This window comes from Mus caroli, unplaced genomic scaffold, assembly GCF_978045245.1.
Source record: "Mus caroli unplaced genomic scaffold, Mus_caroli_1 scaffold_2, whole genome shotgun sequence".
Classification (NCBI taxonomy): domain Eukaryota; kingdom Metazoa; phylum Chordata; class Mammalia; order Rodentia; family Muridae; genus Mus; species Mus caroli.
The window spans coordinates 27,443,328-27,462,946 of NW_028227257.1; the positions used below are offsets into that span (position 1 = coordinate 27,443,328).

Consider the following 19,619-nt stretch of genomic DNA (forward strand, 5'->3'; position numbering starts at 1 on the left):
CCTGAATCAGTATTTCATTTGTACCTCTGGAACGTCTACATGTATATTACACAAATCTAACAAAAGGACACAAAGACAAACCAAGTTTCTCAACTACTGGCTTGGTTTCCTCATGTATTTCCTCTCATGTCTAACAATCACATACATGTGAACCCATTCTAAAAGGAGACACTAGGTTTTGGATTACCCTTCTCCCTTGGGCTTCTGCAGAAGACTGGCTCCAGGATCAACCATCAGCAAATACCAAACTTTGAAGGAGCTCCAAGTCCTCACATAAAGTGACACTGGGCTAGGTATGGTGGAATATACATACCTACAACCCCAGCAATAATGAAGGTGGAACAGGACTGACAGTTCAAAGCTAGCCTGGGCTACATGAGACTGTTTAAAATAAAAAAACAGAATGTTTATGTATTAAATCTTTTATTACCTGTGTACTTTAAACTCTTCCCAGACTATAATGCAATGTTTAATGTACATACTACTCGGTTCTATGTAAATACTACATAAAAAGCTGTTAGAATATATGGTTTAGACAGTAACAGTCTCTACCTGCTTAGTACAGATGTAACTTGTTTTTCTGGATAGTTTTTTTAATCCATGATTGGTTGAATCTGTAAAGGCAGGAGAACCCAAGGCTGATCAAGCATGAGCTAAGTTAAATGCTTAAAGACTTACCTGTGGACTGATGACAGAAGTTCACTAAAACAGTTCAAGCAGAAAGAGACTGAAAGTGAGCAGGATTTAGGAGGCAGAGGCTATTGTAATACCTATGTGAGAAAAGCTAGCCCAGCTCAATCTAGGCTAGTAGCAGCATAAACAGCTGGACACCCTCCCTCCAATCCTCTGGCACAGAATTGACTGCATAACAAACAGCTCTGGGTAGACTGGAAAATAAATGGGAGGTAACTCATCTCTATTTGAATATATTGTTGGTATCATGTATGAGAAAGGTAAAAATTCACGACAGGTTTTGGATGTAAATTTAAAATGGCGTTGAGACATTCAAATGGAGATTCTGAGTGGGCAATTAGAAATCAGAAGTCTAGAGCTAAAAGAGGGTCTCAGCTTTAATACCCAATTGTCTCAGAAAATTTTTAATATCTATTAAATTGTGTGTGTGTGTCTCGGTGCATGTGTGGAGGTTAAAGGACAACTTGCGGGAGGCTAGTCCTCTCCTTCCATCATGTTGGTCCCAGATACCAAACTGAAATCAGACTTAGTGGCAGGCACCTCTACCCAATGAGCCACCTGACCAGCCCAATTCAAACAATTCTATGAAGCAAACATTACCTTTCTAATCTACTTTTCTAAACTACAAATAACAAAACAACCTAAATAAATTCAACAGACTAACCAAAGAATACCCATTACAAAAGACAGGAGAGGCAGGACTCAAAGTCAAGTTGGTTAGCTTTTGAAGTTCCAGGTTTTTATTTCTGTATCTTCCTTCCATTTTAACTTCCAAATTCATGCCTCAGCTTCCTGAGGCCAGGATTTCAGGTGTATACTACCATGCCCAGCTGGAGTTCTCTGCTTCCTACCACATATTCCCATACTACTCAGTCTTTGAATCCTAATTTTCTTATTAGATCTTTATTTCTCTCAAGTCAAGAACCATAACCTGTCAATGTTTAAACTGAGGAGGAGGGCACACATGGGTCCTGTCAAAGAACAAACAGCAAGTGCTCTTAATCTATGCCTTTTCATTTCTTTTTTTGCAACCCCCCCCCTTTTGTTTTTTCAAGACAAGGTTCTTTGTGTAGCCTTGGCTGTCCTGGAAATAGCTCTGTAGACAAGGCTGGCCCTCAAACTCAGAGATCTGCCTGTCTACTGTAGAGTGCTGTGATTAAAGGCATGCACCCCCACACTCAGATCTTCATGCTTCAAGCACCCTTAACCCCACTGACCCATGTCTCCAGTCCATACGTTAACAGCTTATTAGGAAGTTAACAAAGCACGTGAGTACTGGCTCTCTGGAGGGTCAGTTTATAACCACTGCACAATAAATCAGACCTGAATCATCTGAATCATCCTAAATTACCACTTTCCCAATCGTTTAGTGATTAACAATTCCATGGCACTCTATCTACAACCCAAAGCCCTCACTCAGCCTGACTTTGAAGACATACTGCTGGGCATGGGGGTGCATGCCTGTTAATTCCAGCACTCAGTAGGCTAAGGAAGGAGATTACCAAGAATGAGGCCACCTGACTATAAGACAAGACACTGCCTCAAAACAACCAAAAGACATTGCTAAGTCTTGAATGCCTAAAGTTTAGCCTAATACAAATCTGTTAAAAACCTGTCAAAAATTCCCTTACTAAACAAAGTCAGAGCACACCAAAGCCAGTTACATGCTCTGCACACCTCGTTCAATAAAATAGAAATAAAGGAAAATTCCATTCAAACTAAGAAGCTTAGAAATGATCCAACATGTGATTACATATTTCTAAGAATGTAAATTTTAAGAATTTTCTAATGTTTAAAACAAAAGATAACACCAGAACTTGAAAATAAGGAAACTAGTTTTTATACTACAAAAAGTTTTATTTAGTCCATTTAAATACTAATGTTTATTACCCATCAAACAAAGCACGAGAGATGGGAATAGAGCTCACTGGTCAAGTACCTGCCTAGTACACAGATACCTCCATTCAAGCTCCATCACTATCTAATACACAAACACGGGATAGGGATATAGATCACCAAGAGCACCTTCCAATTGTGAGACCAGGGTTCCCTGTTCAGCAGCCAATAACTCAAACCAGAACATCCCATTCCTAGACCAAACACAGTGAATAAAGAAGAGTTTACAACCATCCAGACACAAAGATTTGTAAAGAACACGGACCCAGGCATAGTAGTACCAGTCTACAATCTCAGCACTTGGCAGGGGTGGGGCAGGTAGATCAAGAGCACACATCCTTCCTCAGCCATACTGCTAGTTAAGAGACACTGGCTATATGAAATTCTCTCTCAAACTAACAAAACAGAGGCCAGCAAAGTGACTCATGGCAGCATAGGGATTCCAGGGGTGAAGGGGCAGAGCAGAACACGAGACACACAGACACACTGAGACAGAGGCAGTCAAAAGCCCAAGGACCTGAGTAAGTTCAACTCCAGGACTCACATGGTATAAGTAGAGAACTCTTTTTTTTTTTTTTAAAGATTTATTTATTTATTATATTTAAGTACACTGTAGCTGTCCTCAGACACTCCAGAAGAGGGCGCCAGATCTCATTACGGATGGTTGTGAGCCACCATGTGGTTGCTGGGATTTGAACTCTGGACCTCTGGAAGAGCAGTCGGGTGCTCTTACCCACTGAGCCATCTCACCAGCCCAGTAGAGAACTCTTGCAAGCTGTCCTGACCTTCATGCTCAGGCCACCCACAAGCATACATACATAAACAAAATAAGGAATATTTTGCCTCCACATAGAGGATCATGCTTGAAAGAAAAACCACCACGAGAGAAAAACACCTAAGCGCTGCTGCAGAATCATCTCTGCAACACTCAGGGAAAGAACACTGTCCTTGCTTCCCTTGCTATAAACTCAAGTCAAACCAGGGCTGGAATATACAGTCCTTCCACAGCATCTCCAAGACCTTTAAGGACGGTTCCTGGCACCACAAAACCAGAAAAACAAAACAGTCAGTCAAAAGAAACTTGCCTTTTTTTCTTTATACAAGCAGCACTGGCTAAGCATAGTGATGCACTCGGGAGGCAGAGGCAGGTGGATCTTTGAGTCCAAGGCTAGCCATGTCTACAGAGCTAGTTACAAGCCAGAACTACATAAAAACCCTGTCTTGAAAAGCACTCCTAGCTGGGCATGGTGGCGCAAGCCTTTGATCCCAGCACTTGGGAGGTAGAGGCAGACAAATTTCTTACTTCAAGGCCAGCCTGGTCTACAGAGTGAGTTCCGGGACAACCAGGGCTATACAGAGAAACCCTGTCTCGAAAAAACCAAACAAACAAAAAAAGAAAGAAAAGCACTCCTGAGCTGGGCAGTGGTGGTGCACACCTTTAATCCCAGTACTTGGGAGGTAGAGGCAGGCGAATTTCTGAGTTCAAGGACAGCCTGGTCCACAGAGTAAGTTCCAGGACAACCAGGACTATACAGAGAAACGTCTCGAAAAAACCAAGAGAGGAGAGAGAGGAGAGAGGAGGGAGAGGAGAGAGGAGGGAGGGGAGGGGAGGGGAGGGGAGAGGAGAGGAGAGGAGAGGAGAGGAGGGGAGGGGAGGGGAGGGGAGGGGAGGGGAGGGGAGGGGAGGGGAGGGGAGGGGAGAGAGGAGAGAGGAGAGAGGGGAGGGGAGAGGAGAGGAGAGGGAAAAGCATTCCTGCCACATAGCAAAAAAAAAAAAAAAAGGCACTAGGGGTGGTCCTAGGGCCTTGAATATGCTGGATACATTCTGTAGATCTCCTAGGTCCTCTGACTCAGAAAAGGTAATTATAGTCAAAAATGGAGAGAAAATAGGTCCCGGAGAAGCAAGCAAGCATGCAAGCAAGCAAACAAGAAAAGCTGAAAGACCTTTGTTAACCCTGAAGATTAAAATCTTGTTCTGGCTTAAGCCAAGCCAAGAGTCTTTCTTGTAAGGTAGGGAGCATTGAGTGAATGAAGTTTATACATTTAGGCTTAGAGTGAAGATGGAGAAGACTGGGGGAAGAAATAGTTATCACATTTCAACTTATTTTAAGGTAGCCTCTAGAGACGCAAGAAGCAAGAGTCTCTATAGCTGTGTGTGTTGGGGGTGGGGGCGCATTGCCTTGCTATGTGACCTACCTATTCCTATAATCCTAGTATCTTGGAGGTGGAAGCAGGAAAATTAGAAGCTCAAGGTTGGCCTGGAGAGATAATGGCTCGGTGGTAGAGAAACCCCAGGTTCCACTCACAACATTCACATGACAACTCACAACCATCTGTAGCTCCGCTTTCAGAGAACCCAAAGCTCTCCTTTGACCTTAGAGACACTGAATGCATGTGGTACAGAGCAGAGACACACATAAAGACAGTCACAGAAATTAAAATAAAGCAAAAATTCTTAGCCTTGAACTAAGAGGACCTGCGCTCAGTTTCCAGCACCCACCTATCAGGGTCCCAACCATCTGCTGATTCTGGAGGGATCTGAACATCCTCTTCTGGCCTCGACAGGCACTGCATGCATGTGATGCACACACACACACACACACACACACACACACACACACACACACACACATAGGCAAAACAAAAAGAAAATAATCAGCCTTTTATTTTCTTTTTGAGACAGGGTCACTCCGAGTGTCCTGGAAATCACTATATAGACCAGCCTGGTCTCAAACTCAGATCTACCTACCTCTGTGCCACCTGCCACCATGGTGCTAAGCATAAAGGTGTTGGTCACCATACCTGGCTATAACTAAAACAAAACAAAAACCAAAAAAAAAAAACATACCATCAACTACATAGTGAATTTGTGACCAATGAGTTCCATGAGACCCTACCTCAAATTAAATAATTTAAATAAAGGAAGTGGGGATCAAAATGGCTCAGCAGGTAAAGGAGCCTGCTGTCAAGCCTGATGACCTCAGTTTGATCGCCTGGACATATGTGCTCACAAAGGTGTTACACCGTGCATGTGTGCACACTCCCACACACATTTTAAAAATCCTAAGTTGATTTTTAAGTTAATTTGTATGTATATTTTCCTGCGTATGTGCCTAGAGCCTTCAGAAGTCAGAAGAGGGTACTGGGACCCTGGAGCTAGAAGTACCCTGTTGGTGCTGGGGCTCAAACCCAGGCCTTTTGGAAGAACAAATGCTCTTAACTGTTGAGCCACCTCGCCAGCTTCTTCATCATCATCATCTTGAGACAGGGTCTTTCTGCACAGTCCTGGAGCTTGCTATGTAGACCAGGACAGCCTTGAACTCACAGTGCTCCTCCTCCTGCTGCCTCTCTGTGTGCTGAAATTAAAGGTATTGCACCCCCACACCTTGCCCTTTATTTTCTTAACCGTTTATTTTTGTTCTGTACGAGTGTTTCCTTGCCTATATATGTACCATATGCACCCCAGGTCATGGTAAAAGGAAAGAACCACCAGGACTCATGTGCCCCATCCTCACAATAAATAGATGTAATTAAAAAGGAAAAAGTGGTGCTTGGCCAGGTGTGGCATTATATACCTTTAATTCCAGCACTTGGGAGGCAGAGGTAGGTGGATCTCTTTTCAAGGACAGCCTGGCATTCAGAGTGAGTTTCAGGATAGCCAGGGCTACACAGAGAAACCCTGTCTCAAACAAAACAAACAATATTAATAAAACTAACAACTAGAATTTTGAGAGTTCCCTGGCTTTCTCTGACTTTAAAATTCCGAAGTTTCAACTGAACAGTAAACTTAAGAAAACTTCCAATTCAAAACAGTAAATTTTCTCTGGTCCTATTAAGGGTCTGATTTTAGGATATAATATTTATAACAGCTACAGATATAGCTTTAGTGATAGAACAATTCTATATGCACCTGGGATGACACCCAGATAACTCCCTAAAATATTACTTTAAAGCTGGGAATGATGGCACCATTCCAAGACAGCCGGGACTACAAAGTAAGACCTAATTCCATAAGGGTCACAATAATACAACTCACTGACGGAGGGACCCACAGGGTATTTTATTTATCTTTAGATTACAACCCTAGCATACAAATGTGCCTTCTGCTCTTAGTCCTACCTACAAGATATATAATTTTAATGCTTGAAAAGAAAATGCAGGAGTATCTCAGTATCTCTAACATACAACAAACTTATGAAAAATGGTAAAACAAAAACATTAGCATTTGTGAGTATCAGTGTTAAATAAATGACACAGTAGCACTGGGCTTTCTGCCAACAAAGTGAATCATTTATTTAAAAAAAAAAGGAAGAAAAGAAAAGAAACCAAGTCATTCTGTTACCCTAAAAATGTAACTGATGGGCAGAAAAGTCATTATCTGTAGATTTTATCTTCTGATCAGACAGCAGAGGCAAAATGAGTCTTAGTGAGAAACCCGATCCCACTGACCACCATTCTCTGGAGCATAGGGACAGAAAAATTTGTCTGAGACCTAAATACCAAAAGTAGAACTCAGCATTTACATCTGTAATAATCACAGCTATCATTTGAATGTCTCTGAAACTAGGTGTGGCATGAAATGCATCCTCTCAGGTCCTGAGGTTAAATAGCCTGTGTACCTCTCCCTCAATTACAGGAATACTAAATAGAAAAGAACAAGTTTGAACCTCAAGTCTGTTTAAACACGTTCTTTATGCTAAATTCAATACCACAAATCCTGTGGTATTTAAATCCTGTAAACTGACCATTTGTTGTTTTGTTTAATCTAGGAGTACAAGCCCAATCCTGGACTATAAAGTGAGTTCTAGGTCAATCGGGGTATTTAGTGAGATTGTCTCAAGAGAAAAAATAAAACAACAAACCACTGCGGTGAGCTACATTAGATGTAAGGTGAGGTGGGGATGGGGTGGTTCTAAAGTGAGAGCTTTTAAAACAAAGCCTTTGTTTTAAAGGTGTATGAAGGTTATCTTGGTACAAGTTTTCTAGAAACTGTCAAATATAATGGGAGAAACAAAAGCCAGGAACACAACTACACTTAACTAGACAAGAACCTAGGTAGCTGCCAATGGATACTCAAGTCCTTAGGACTGATACCTGAAAAGTCTCCAGTACATCAAAAATGTGGAATGCTATATTTTGGGAGGAAAACTGTACAGAAAGACAGATGAATAGAAGCTAATTTTCATTAAAATTCCATTGAAAAATTAAGTCTCCAACTAAATTACAAAGGAAAAAAATCAACATGTTTGAATATTTACTATTCTGATTACTAGGTCTTAACAAACAGTCTTTACATTTTAAGAATATAAAGGCTCTGAAGACTGTCTAGCATGTGCAAAACCACAGGCTCAATCTCTGGTACCTTAGGGACAAAAACAAAAGGAAAAAGAGAGATGGTAAGTTTGAAGTCTGGGGCTACAGCTCGGCTATGAGCACATTTGAGGTATTAAGTTCAAACACACACCCAATATCACAGAGCCATCAAAGTACCTTCACTGTGCTTTATGGTTTACTCCTGTAATCTCAGCATGCAGGAGGCCAAGACAAAAGAACTCAAATTCAAGACCAGTCTTGGTTATACAGGCTAGACCCTGCCTCAAAAGCATTAACCCCAAAAGAAGAAAAAAACAAAAATGAGATCAATCAGTTGGTTTTGGCATACACCTTTAATCCCAGCACTTGGGCAGCAGAGGCAAGTGGATCTCTGAGTTTGAGGACAGTCTGGACTACACAGAAAAACCTTGTCTCAAAAAACCAACCAACCAACCAACCAACCAACCAGAGTAACTCCAATGCAGAGTTTATGACTTGTGCCAGGTGTGGAGATATATGTGATGACTATAAACCTTACACTTAAGACAGAGGCAGGACAATCTTTACAAGTTCAAGGCCCATCTGGTCTAGATAGCAAATTTCAAAACAGACTATACATAGAGGACGCATCTTAAAAACAAGTAAACAAAATCACTTGTAAACAGAGAGTCTATGGGGACAGCCAAATGACAATTGAATGCAATCTCAAGGATTCACATGGTAGAAAGAAAAACTCCTGAAAGTTATCCTCTGGCCACTTGTGATATAGAGTTCGGCCCCATTTGCAACAAATCTTATCACTTCTATAAAAAGAGCAGAAAAAGAATTTACATCTTAGCTGAGTGTAGTATTAGAATGAGTGTAGCTCATTCTAATAATTCCAGCACTTGGGAGACTGAGACAGGAAGCTTGCTGAGTTTGAGTGAGTACCAGACTAGTCAGGGCTATAGAGTAAGACCCTGCCTCACTTAGGACTGTCTACCCCTCTCCCCATTCCAGTTTATGTCCTTTTTATGTGTGAATACACTGTAGTTATCTTCAGATACACCAGAAGAGGGCATCAGATTCCATTACAGATGTTGAGAGCCACCATGTGATTGCTGGGAATTGAACTCAGGACCTCTGGAAGAGCAGCAAGTGCTCTTAACCACTGAGCCATCTCTCCAGCCCTCCAGTTTATGTCTTAAAAATATAGAGCAAAGCCAGAGGTATAGCTAGTTCATTCCCCAGCATGCTGCCCTACCTCCAAATGAACACCCCCCTCCCCCAAACACCAAATCAAAGCCAGACATGCTGGCCTATGCCTCTAATGCCAGCACTCAAGAGGCAGAGACAGAAAGATCACTGCAAGTTCTATGCCAGTCTAGTCTACACAGTGGATAAAGGCATCTGTAGTGTAACAAACTTAATACGCACGCACATAAACTAACTTAAAGAAAAAAGCAGCAGCAGGTGCCTGGTGGTATATGCATCCAATCCTAGGGCTTGGAGGCTGAGGCAGGAGGATCTCAGCACATTTCAGGCCAGCTGGAACTATATGAAGAGAGTCCACTCAAAATAAACAGCCAGGTGTGGTGGTACATGCCTTTGATCCCAGCACTCAAGAGGTAGAGGCAGGTCATCCCTGAGTCTGACGTCATCCTTGTCTATACAGAGTTCAGGACAGTCAGGACTATGAAAACAAAACACCCAAAATTAAAACAAATTCATCCCAGGAGGTGGTGGTACACACTACCCAGAACCTGGGAGGCAAAAGCAGGAAGATCTCTGGGTTCAAGGCCAGAAAAAAAAAAAAAAAAAGACAGCAATATGGAAAAGATGCTATAAAGCCTCCATAGATTAATTCCTAATACGGTACAATTCCTCTGTCCCCCTAGGCCACCCACACTCACATACACATACCGTCATATAGACAGATACATATAATTTGAAAAAAAAAAAAAACTGTTTAAAAGAAAATGATACCTCCTTAAAGGCTATGTGTCTACTGACTATCAAACCTGGAACTTTTCCTGAGTCTGAAACAAGATGAAGTCAATCTTAAAGCAAGAGAATCCTAGAGCTTGGACAATTTTTAAAAAGAGGAAGGATCTTAGATCTGTCAAAACTAGACAACATATACTGTACCTGGGTAATGGAGGCACCTACACATAACATTGATTCACAACCCTACCTACCCAGCAGGCCACATCAGAAACAAGACGTACAAGTCAAAAGTTTCTTTAAAAAGTAACTCACTCTTGGCATCCAAAAATGAAAACCAAGAAGAGTAGCAACATTAGCAATGGCATAATATTAGTGGTTATTTTATTAATAATCTTTGAAAGAATCCTGAGGGTACTAACTCCGTTTTACATATGAAGAAGCTGAAGATTAATAAGACAATCCCATGATGCTATTACTCCAGCTGCGGAGGTAACAAAATCAAGGCTTGAGAGGTTGTGAGGTCTGATCCTCACCTCTCCAAAAGTAGAGTTCTTCCTACCTCCCCCTAGTGACCCTCCACCTCCCAGCAATTTCCACTAATTCTAAATCTAATTCCCCCCTATCTAATTCCCACAGCTGTCTTAGAAATTATACCCAGGGCACATAGTATTGTCCTCATGGCACCAAAGAGCTATGCACAGTTTATTTATTATGACAAATGCCAGCCAACTGTGAAGCTGAGGGTAAGGGTACCTGGAGGACCTTAGTACAGTACCTACCAAAAATATAGCAAGCCTTTAGGGCTGCTAAATGAATAGCTTTGACTAGTACAAATAGCTCCTTTGATTTAAAAAAAAAAAAAGACAAAATTTACCAATAAATTATCCCCTCCCCATTTTAGAGGGAATATCTTTTCTTGAGACAGACACACTATGTAACCTAGATTGGCCTCAGGATCTTACAGCCTAAGCTTCCGCAGTGCTGTGATCACAGGCACAGACTACCATAGGTTATCTCCTGCTCATGGAAGCCACAAGAAGGTTACCAGATGACCTTGAACTGGAGTTACAGGTAATTGTGAGCCACTATGTGTGTGCTGGGAAGTGAACTCAGGCCCTCTAGAAAAGTAGCCACTGTTTTTAACTGCTGATCCATCTTTCCAGCCCCACCTATTTTCCCCCGTACCTTAAGACAAGGTCTCTTGTGTAGCCTTGGCTATCCTGGAACTCACAGAGATCAACCTGCCTCTGACTCCTGAGTGCTGGGATTAAAGACACGTCACCACCACCGCCTGGCTCCTACCCATTCTTTTTGAACAGGATGATTTTCTTAAGACTTACAGAACATCAGTGAGATAGCTAAATTGAGAAATGCCCATTGGAGCATTAGTCATTAACAGAAAAATTTCAAGTGCTCACTTTTCTAAGCAGACTAAAATGTTTCAGCTAATAAAAACTCAAAAAACCCAGTGTTAAAAGAACAAAGGGTATTTGAGATCTGACATACAAATTATAAAAGATTCCTCTAACCATGATACTTAATCCTAAAATCTTAACACTATTTTTTTCTTTTTTTAACACTACTTTTTAATATAAGAAAACATCATCAAAAATGTAAAAAGAGCTTACCCACCACAGCAACTGTTGTTAAGTAGGTTTTGTTTTTAAATTTAAAGATAAAAGACACAGAATTTGCAGAAACCAACAGAACCCCACTCCTTGCTTTATCTTGCAATGATGTGATTATTACCTCAAACGTTTTTAAAGAATCAACCCTTTATTTCTATAACATGTTTGGTCAAAAACTGCTGAATTTTATCTGAAACAAAATATTTAAATATTTGCAAGGACTTAACAGTTCTTTATATTCTGTTTATTTTTCTTTCTTTCTTTCTTTTTTTTTTTTTTTTTTTTTGGTTTTTCGAGACAGGGTTTCTCTGTATAGCTCTGGCTGTCCTAGAACTCACTTTGTAGACCAGGCTGGCCTCGAACTCAGAAATCCGCCTGCCTCTGCCTCCCGAGTGCTGGGATTAAAGGCGTGCGCCACCACGCCCAGCTTCTGTTTATTTTTCTAAGCAGACTAAAATGTTTCAGCTAATAAAAACAACTCAGAAAAGCTCCTAAGACCACAGTGTTAAAAGAGCAGATAAAATAGGGGCATTTGAGAAGAGACATAAGATTCAGGCCTACCAACCCAGCACTTGGGAGGTTGAGGAACAAAGAACAGAAAGAAGCCCAAGAATGAAGCGTAAAATTCAGGCCTATCATCCTTAGCTACACAGTGAATCTGAGACTAGCCTGGGCTACAAGAGATATGCAATACAAACAAAAAACAAGTGGAAAGAATGGTGAGCATGGTGTCACCCACAAACCTTTAATCCCAGAACTCAGGAGGCAGATCTCTCAGTTCAAGACCAGGCAAGTCAGTTTACAGTGAGATTTTTGTCTCAAAAACACAACATTCTATCTATAATCCAAGCAGCTTCCACTTTTTCTTAATAATCCTGAATGAATCTCCTTGTTCAAATAGCTAGCTAGGAAGCAGGGAATGGGGCTCAGCTGTTACTGTTTGCATGAAGTTGCATGGGTTTGATCCCCAGTGGCATAAGCTAGGCATAACGAACAACTGTTAATTACAGCAAATTCAAGGCCAGCTTGTGCTACAGGAGACACTATCACAAACAAAAAACAAATAAGTAAGCAAAGGAATGAATGAATGAATGAAGTTAGTAAATGATAAGAAAAAAAGAACAAACTGGGCCAGGTTTGATTGTTTGTACCTGAATTCCAGTACTCAAGAGGCGGCAGCAGGACTGCCAGGAGTTCGAGGTCAGTTTGGTCTACATAGTGAAACCATATAACAAACAAACAAACCCACCCTAAGGAAAACAAAACAAAAAAGATTCAAGTAAAGTTGGTTGGCCTACACTTCTCTTTAGTCCTGCTTACCCGTGGTGTGTGATTCAGCACTAGAACCAGCATTTTAGCAGGTTATCGTGTCCCTTCTTCATATTGCATCTAAGTTCAGGAAAAGAATAAACACCAAGGGCTTGAGAGATGACTGAGTAGTTAAGAGCATCTGGGTTCAATTCTCAGCACAAATATGGTGGCTTACTACCATCTAGAACTCAAGAGTTCTGCCGGGCGTGGTGGCGCATGCCTTTAATCCCAGCACTCAGGAGGCAGAAGCAGGCGGATTTCTGAGTTCGAGGCCAGCCTGGTCTACAAAGTGAGTTCCAGGACAGCCAGGGCTATACAGAGAAACCCTGTCTCGGGAAAAAAAAAAAAAAAAAAAAAAGAGTTCTAGTAGAACCAACACTCCCTCTGGTTCCCATGGACACTAGACACACTTGTGGCACACAGACACATGTACAGCAAAACACTCACACACATTTAAACATCAAGCACAAGGCATAAATTCCACTCCATACCATTATTCTATGAATAATCTTTGCTGCCTTTTTTCTCTAGAAATCAACCACCCCAACATTCTGAAATAAAGCTAGCAAAAGCCAATGTAAAGTTTTCCATTGCTGCTGTAGCAATTACCACAACAAACTCTTAAGTCAGAAGCAGTGTAGGTTTAACTGGATCTTGCTGAGTCCAACTAGGCCAAACCCAAAGTATCAGCCAGCTGTTTTTCTTGCGGGCAGCTCTGGGGAATCTGCTCCCTGCTCATTCAGGTTGTTGGTTTAATTTCCTATAGTTGTACAACTGGAGGCCTGGCTCCTTTGATTGCTGTCAGCTGAAGCTCCCTTTGCTACACAAGGCTGCTGTATTCATAATTTCCCTGTTGCCAGATCCCAGAATGGCAGGGTGGAGTCCTTAAATTCATTGCTCAAAAAATTAATAAATTAATTAAAAAAAAAACCCAACCAAAAAAAAAAAAAAAACCAAAAAGCCAATATCACTATGTAGCCCAGGCTGGCAGAAATTAGGCTGGCCTCAAATTCAGAGACTCACTTGTTTCAGCTTTCAGAATGCTGGGACTAAGGGTGTGGTGTGGACTACCATATCCAGCAGGTTCATTGCTTTAGACCCATAGATTAAGACTAAAGCTCCAAGGCAAAAACCAAGACAGACAGAATAATCTTGTAAAAGTCTGTACATGCATAGGCCATGGCATTTTGGTGGTTGAATGATCCTTTCACAGGGTTGCATATCAGATACTTATATTACAATTCATAATGGTAGCAAAATTATAGCTATGAAGTAGCAAGCCGGACGTGGTGGCTTTAATCCCAACACTCCAGGTGGATTTCTGAGTTTGAGGCCAGCCTGGTCTATAAAGTGAGTTCCAGGATAGCCAGAGCAATACAGAGAAACCCTGTCTCGAAAAACCAAAAACCAAACAAACAAAAAAAACAGCTATGAAGTAGCAACAATAACTTTATGGTTGGGGTCACCGTAACACAAGGAACTGTGTTAAAGGGTCACAGCATTATGAAGGTTTAAACTGCCGCATTACATAGTTCCTTCTGCCATATAATAACCTAGGGATTAGGGATCCAACATTTAGTGGGGTCATTTTGTCTCCAAAGATTTACATTGTGCCACTCACAACACACATTCATCCTATATCAAGTTAAGTCCCCAACATTTCAAACTACTATAACATCAACCTAAAGTCCAAAAGTCTCATCTATACTTCCAGGTTTAAAAGAAAAACCCACATGGAATGGTGGTACACAACTGTAACCCAGCACTTAGCAGGCAAAGACAGGAAGATGAACAAGTTCCACGCCAGCCTGGTCTAGTGAATTTCTAGCAGCAAAAGATACACAGCAAAATCCTACTTTAAGGGCTGGATAGATGGCTCAGTGGTTAAGAGCACTGACTGCTCTCCAGAGGTCCCGACTTCAATTCCCAGCAACCACATAGTGGCTCACAACCATCTGCAATGGAGTCCGAAGCCCTCTGAAGATTGCTACAGTGTACTAATATAAATAAAATAAAATAAAAAAATCTTTAAAAAAAATCTTACCTTAAAACAAAAACCAACAACAAAATCATCACTTCACTTAATATAGGTAGAAAATGTTCTGGGCCACAGAATATTAACTAAAACATCTGAAACAAAAATGTAAGGAACACACCCAAAGTGACTATTTCATTGCCCAAAGAAAACACTTTGAATTCCAATCCTTTAGGCTCTTAGTTCCACTTAAGGTGCATAAGGTCTATAAAATGAGTTCCAGTTCCAGGACAGTCAGGACTACACAGAGAAACCCTGTCTCAACCCTAACCCCCCCACCCCCCCCCCAAAAAAGAGAGAGAAAAGCAGCACTATTTCAGAGAGTTCAAGAGTCTTTTTTAGGCCAGGCAATGGTGGCGCATGCCTGTAATTCCAGCACTTGGGAGGCAGAGGCAGGCGGATTTCTGAGTTTGAGGCCAGCCTGGTCTACAGAGTGAGTTCCAGGACAGCCAGGACTACACAGAGAAACCCTGTCTCGAAAAACAAAAACAAACTAACAAACAAAAAGAGATTCTTTTTTTAAATTTTTCCTACTTCTTTCAGTGGACACTAGTATTGTTCCTGTAGGCATAAAATTATCAAGATTATAATGAGGCTTTCATGAATCTCACAGGGGTCCACTCCCTTTAAACGATATTCACAATTAAAGCAAGCTGCACCTTCAACATCTTGCTAGAAAAATCTAAGCTTAAAAAACAAATGCACAAAACAAAAATAAACCACTAGTTTATTTGCAAATAAACTTGCAAACTCTGCCTTCCACAAAGGCACAATATACAATTTCAGCTAAGCCTGCTGGCCACTCATCTCTTGTCAGTTTTCAGTAATGCATAACTCACTATCTCAACCTTCACTAGCAAAGTCATTAACATCCACATTCCTACTAACAATCTGTTCTAGGTCTTTTCTATCATACTACTCAAAATACTTCCAACCTCCTCCCACTGCCACTTCTATGTTTAGGCTACACAACACCCTACTCCTGGTACCAAAACCTATTCTAGTGTTATGCTACCATATCACCAACAATGTAGTGGTTTACAATTATCACAAATTTATATCTTATGATTTCCATAGGTTGTAAATTGGGCAAGCTTGGCCAGGTTAGGATCTCAAGGTCAAATATCAAGTTGTGTGCAAAGCTGTTTGGCTTGCTAAAAACTCTACAGAAAAATCCACTTTTAAGTTCATTCAGATGTTGGCATTCAGTTCCTTATGGTTGTAGGACTGAAGTCTCCATATCTTTACTGTCAGATAGTTGAGCCTGCCCACATTCCATCTCATATTCTCTTTTCAGCCTTCTCTAAAAGCACCTAATGGAGTCCCTCTTGTGCATTAAATTTCTCTGATTTCCCCCATCTACCCATCTCTGATTCCAGCTGAAAAAAGTACTCTGATTTTAAGTGCTCATGTGATCAATCTGTGACTAAGTCAGGACCCAGGTTAATCTCCTACTTTTAGATTTTTGGGGTTGGAGAGATGGTTCAGTGTGTAAGAGCAAGAACTGCTTTTCCACAGGACTGAGTTCCATTCCAAGCACCCCCACCAGGCAGCTTATATCTGCCTGTAACTCCAGCTGCATGAGATTCAATAACTTTTTCTGGTCATTATGGGCACCCACATACATATAATTTAAAAGGAAATCTTTAAAAGAATCTTAACACTAACTACATCTTCAAAGTCATTTTCTACTATATAAAGGTATATTTATAGATTATGTATGAATTGTGAGTACACAAGTTGGGTATCATCTGCCTGTGTGTTATAAGCCCAAACCTTATGTTGAGTCTTTAAATCAAATTTCTAAGAAAGCCTTCTCTTTCTTTAGTGTAAATGACTATATATGATATAAAAATGTTATGATCAGGGCTGGTAAAGTGCTTGCTATGCAAGCATAAAGACCTAAGTTCACTCTTCAGCGTCCACATAAAAAGTCAGGATAAAAATCCCAGCATAGGTGGGAAGCAGAAACAAGAAGATCCCAGGGACTGGCTGTTCATAGAGTTCCAGAATTAGTGAGATACTGTCAGTAAGATAAAATAAGGTAGTGGGGCTCAAGAGATAGCCTGGTAGCTAAGAGTGGGTACTGCTCTTGTAGAGGACGAAAGTTCAGTTCACACCACCCACGTTGGGCAGGTCACAAATGCCTGTAATTCCAGCTCCAACGTGTCCAACCCTCTTCTGGCTTCCTGGGCCACCAGCACTCATGTGCACATACCCCCACACAGATACATACTTCTAAAAAGGTGGAGAGCAACTGAGGACACCTGACAGCCACCTCTGGCTTTCATGTTCACCCACAGACAAAAATACATGCACACATGAATGCAGACACACACACACACACACATATGAAATGATATTTTCAGGGATAAAGCCAGTACCAAGAAGCTGAGTACAGTGGATCACACCTGTATTTCCAATACTTCTGAAGGCTGGGGCACGTGGACTCAAGACCATCCTGGACTACAAGAGTCCTAGTCTCAAAACACAAAAGCAAGCATACAGCAACAAAGAGCAAAAGAACCAGAAAAAGCACACTGTGGAAATATTGCCACTTAGTTACCCAACTTCCATGCAACTCAGAAGCTAGGCCTCCGTCCCCTTTAAGGATCTGCTTCTCTGATGTTTCCCATGAAAGCCAAAATAAAGTAGGTATGGTAGGTTAGTTTGTTGCGAAGAAAGTTGCCATAGAGTAACCTAACTTTGCAACTATGAATAAAAACCAATCTACATATAGATCCAACCCTTTCCTTCTGTCTGCAAGTTACACATCCTCCTCCTCCTCCAGTAACACACGAAAGCCAAATATTTCAAAGTCAGGGAAGGACAAACTTGCCCGGGTAGGACAGCAGAAGAACTTTTCAAGACGACATAGGGGAGGTAGCTTATGTCCCGTACTTTTAGCCTCAGGTCTACTAAGCAAGTCTGATTTGTAGTAACTAGAAAGATGGTTGCCAAAGTGATCCTTAGCCATAAAACTTTACCTCGCTGGGAGAAATTCCAAAGTATCAATTAGCCCCTTTAGTAGCAAATCAGATCTACTGAGCACTTACAATCTGCTACATACTCCAGTAACACTTGATACAAATTGTACACTCCTTAATAACAAACTTACAAACTAGGGAACACTTCCATTTTACAAAACCCTCAGAGTTTAGGTCAGACAGCTAAGTCAGTAGCTCTGATATTTGAGAACCTGGAGAAGTTTAGTTCATTGCCACTGGCCTATACCACCAATCATTCGACAAAATAAGGTCTTCAACCCTCTGGGGGCACTGGGGAGGTAATTTCCCTTCCTACTTTGGTCTTCTCCCCCATGCCCCTTCCAAATGATACGTTACAAGAGAATCAACTCTACCCCAAATAACCTGTCACCTTTTCACAATACTTTCTTCCCCCACAAAAGCAAAATCAAGACAGCAATTCTCCCGACTCTTGACTGTGCTTCCCAAAACAAACTCCAGAAGTTTCACCCACCACCGACCTAGTACAGATCTGTTCCAAAACTGCAAAAATCAAAGAAACAAATTCGAAAGTCCTCTTCTTTCAAAAGGTCACTAACATACATACTCTCAGCCAACCTTTCTCTTTCTACCACATCTCCTCCTCCACCCAGGTTCCCAAGGAGCCCTCAAGCCCAACTCCACCCGTTCGGCCCCAATTCTTGCTTTCCCTCACCCTTCTTCTCCCAACAACCCCGCCCCGGGCCCCCTCCACCTTGCACCGGGTCTGCAGGTAGGAAGTTCAGCCCCGCCCAGAGGAACCGCACGAAGCCCCGTCTAGGGGCTGCCCCGCGCGGCGGGAGGCCCTACTCCCTCGGTGCGCTTCCCCAGCGAAGCGTCCGCGCGCGGCCCCCTGCTCCCTTCCCCCTTCCGCCACCCCACCTCCAAGTTGTCCCTTAGTCTCCGCCCAGTCCAGCCTCCCTCCTGCAAGAACCTGAAGTCTGACAGCCAGCTCCCACCCGCAACCAGCCAGTCCCTCCGCCTCGCTCTGCGCCTTCTCGGGCAGCCGGGATGGACTGCAGGGGCCTCGGCTGCTGTGTGCGGTGAGGGGGTAGGGAGAGGCGACAGGCCGCTCGGAAGACGACTGAGAGCGTGCGGGGCGACCGCGCCCTGCTGCCTCGGCCTGGGCTCACCCGCGCGCCCCGATGACCTCGGCTCGCGGTTCCCACGGTACCTGCGGTGGAAGCGGCAGCGGCAATAGCCGCGCTCCCCTAGCCTCACACAGACAATATGGCGGCGGCGGAGGAGGAGACACACGGCTCGGCCGCCAGCCGCAGGGACCAGAGCGAGGCTGCAGCCTCCGCTGCCGGAAGCGGAAGCCCCCTCCCAACCAGAGGCGGGGCGGAGCCGGAAAAGGCGGAGGCGCCCCGCCCTCGGAGGCTCTGACTTAGCGCTGCCCCCGCAGGCTGGCTTTATGTCTTCTGGGAGCGTTCGGTGACTTGGAAGCTGAATGGAATGCTCATCGTAAGGTTTAATAGGATTCTAACAGAGAAGCGCATTTAAGTCAGAACCTGTGATAGGTGACTAGACAAAACTTCAGCGTCCCATCAGGCATACAAACGATGGTTTGACACAGCCGAAGATGGCGTGTTTCCTGCACTACGCCTAGCGAGAGAGCGACCAGCCGGCAAGTCCCGAAGCATGCGCGACCTTTCGCGCGAAGCATCCTGGGAGCTGAAGTCTCTCATGCCCGGACCCCTAGTCTAGGCTTAGGTTTCCAGCAGCACTTTTTTTTTTTTTTTTTTTTTTCAATCCTCAAACTTGGGAGTTTAGACTAACGAAAGTTGGGTACCGTAGAGGGCGTGACTCTAG

General features: G+C 42.6%; 1 protein-coding gene across 4 annotated transcripts in view; it reads right to left on the bottom strand.

Annotated features, from left to right (window-relative positions):
- The window catches only part of Csnk2a1 (casein kinase 2 alpha 1), a 47,477-nt gene extending 28,345 nt beyond the window's left edge, over positions 1-19,132 (bottom strand). The window contains exons 1-2 of one of the 4 annotated variants that reach the window (XM_085833373.1): positions 18,982-19,129; positions 553-614 (exon numbers count right to left, since the gene is read on the bottom strand). The gene's annotated coding sequence lies outside the window, so the exon portion shown is untranslated. Of the gene's footprint in view, positions 1-552; positions 615-18,741; positions 18,868-18,940 lie in introns of those variants that run through there. The other 3 variants (XM_021156528.3, XM_029470751.2, XM_085833374.1) reach the window with 3 other exon arrangements.
- Positions 19,133-19,619: the final 487 nt, after the last annotated feature.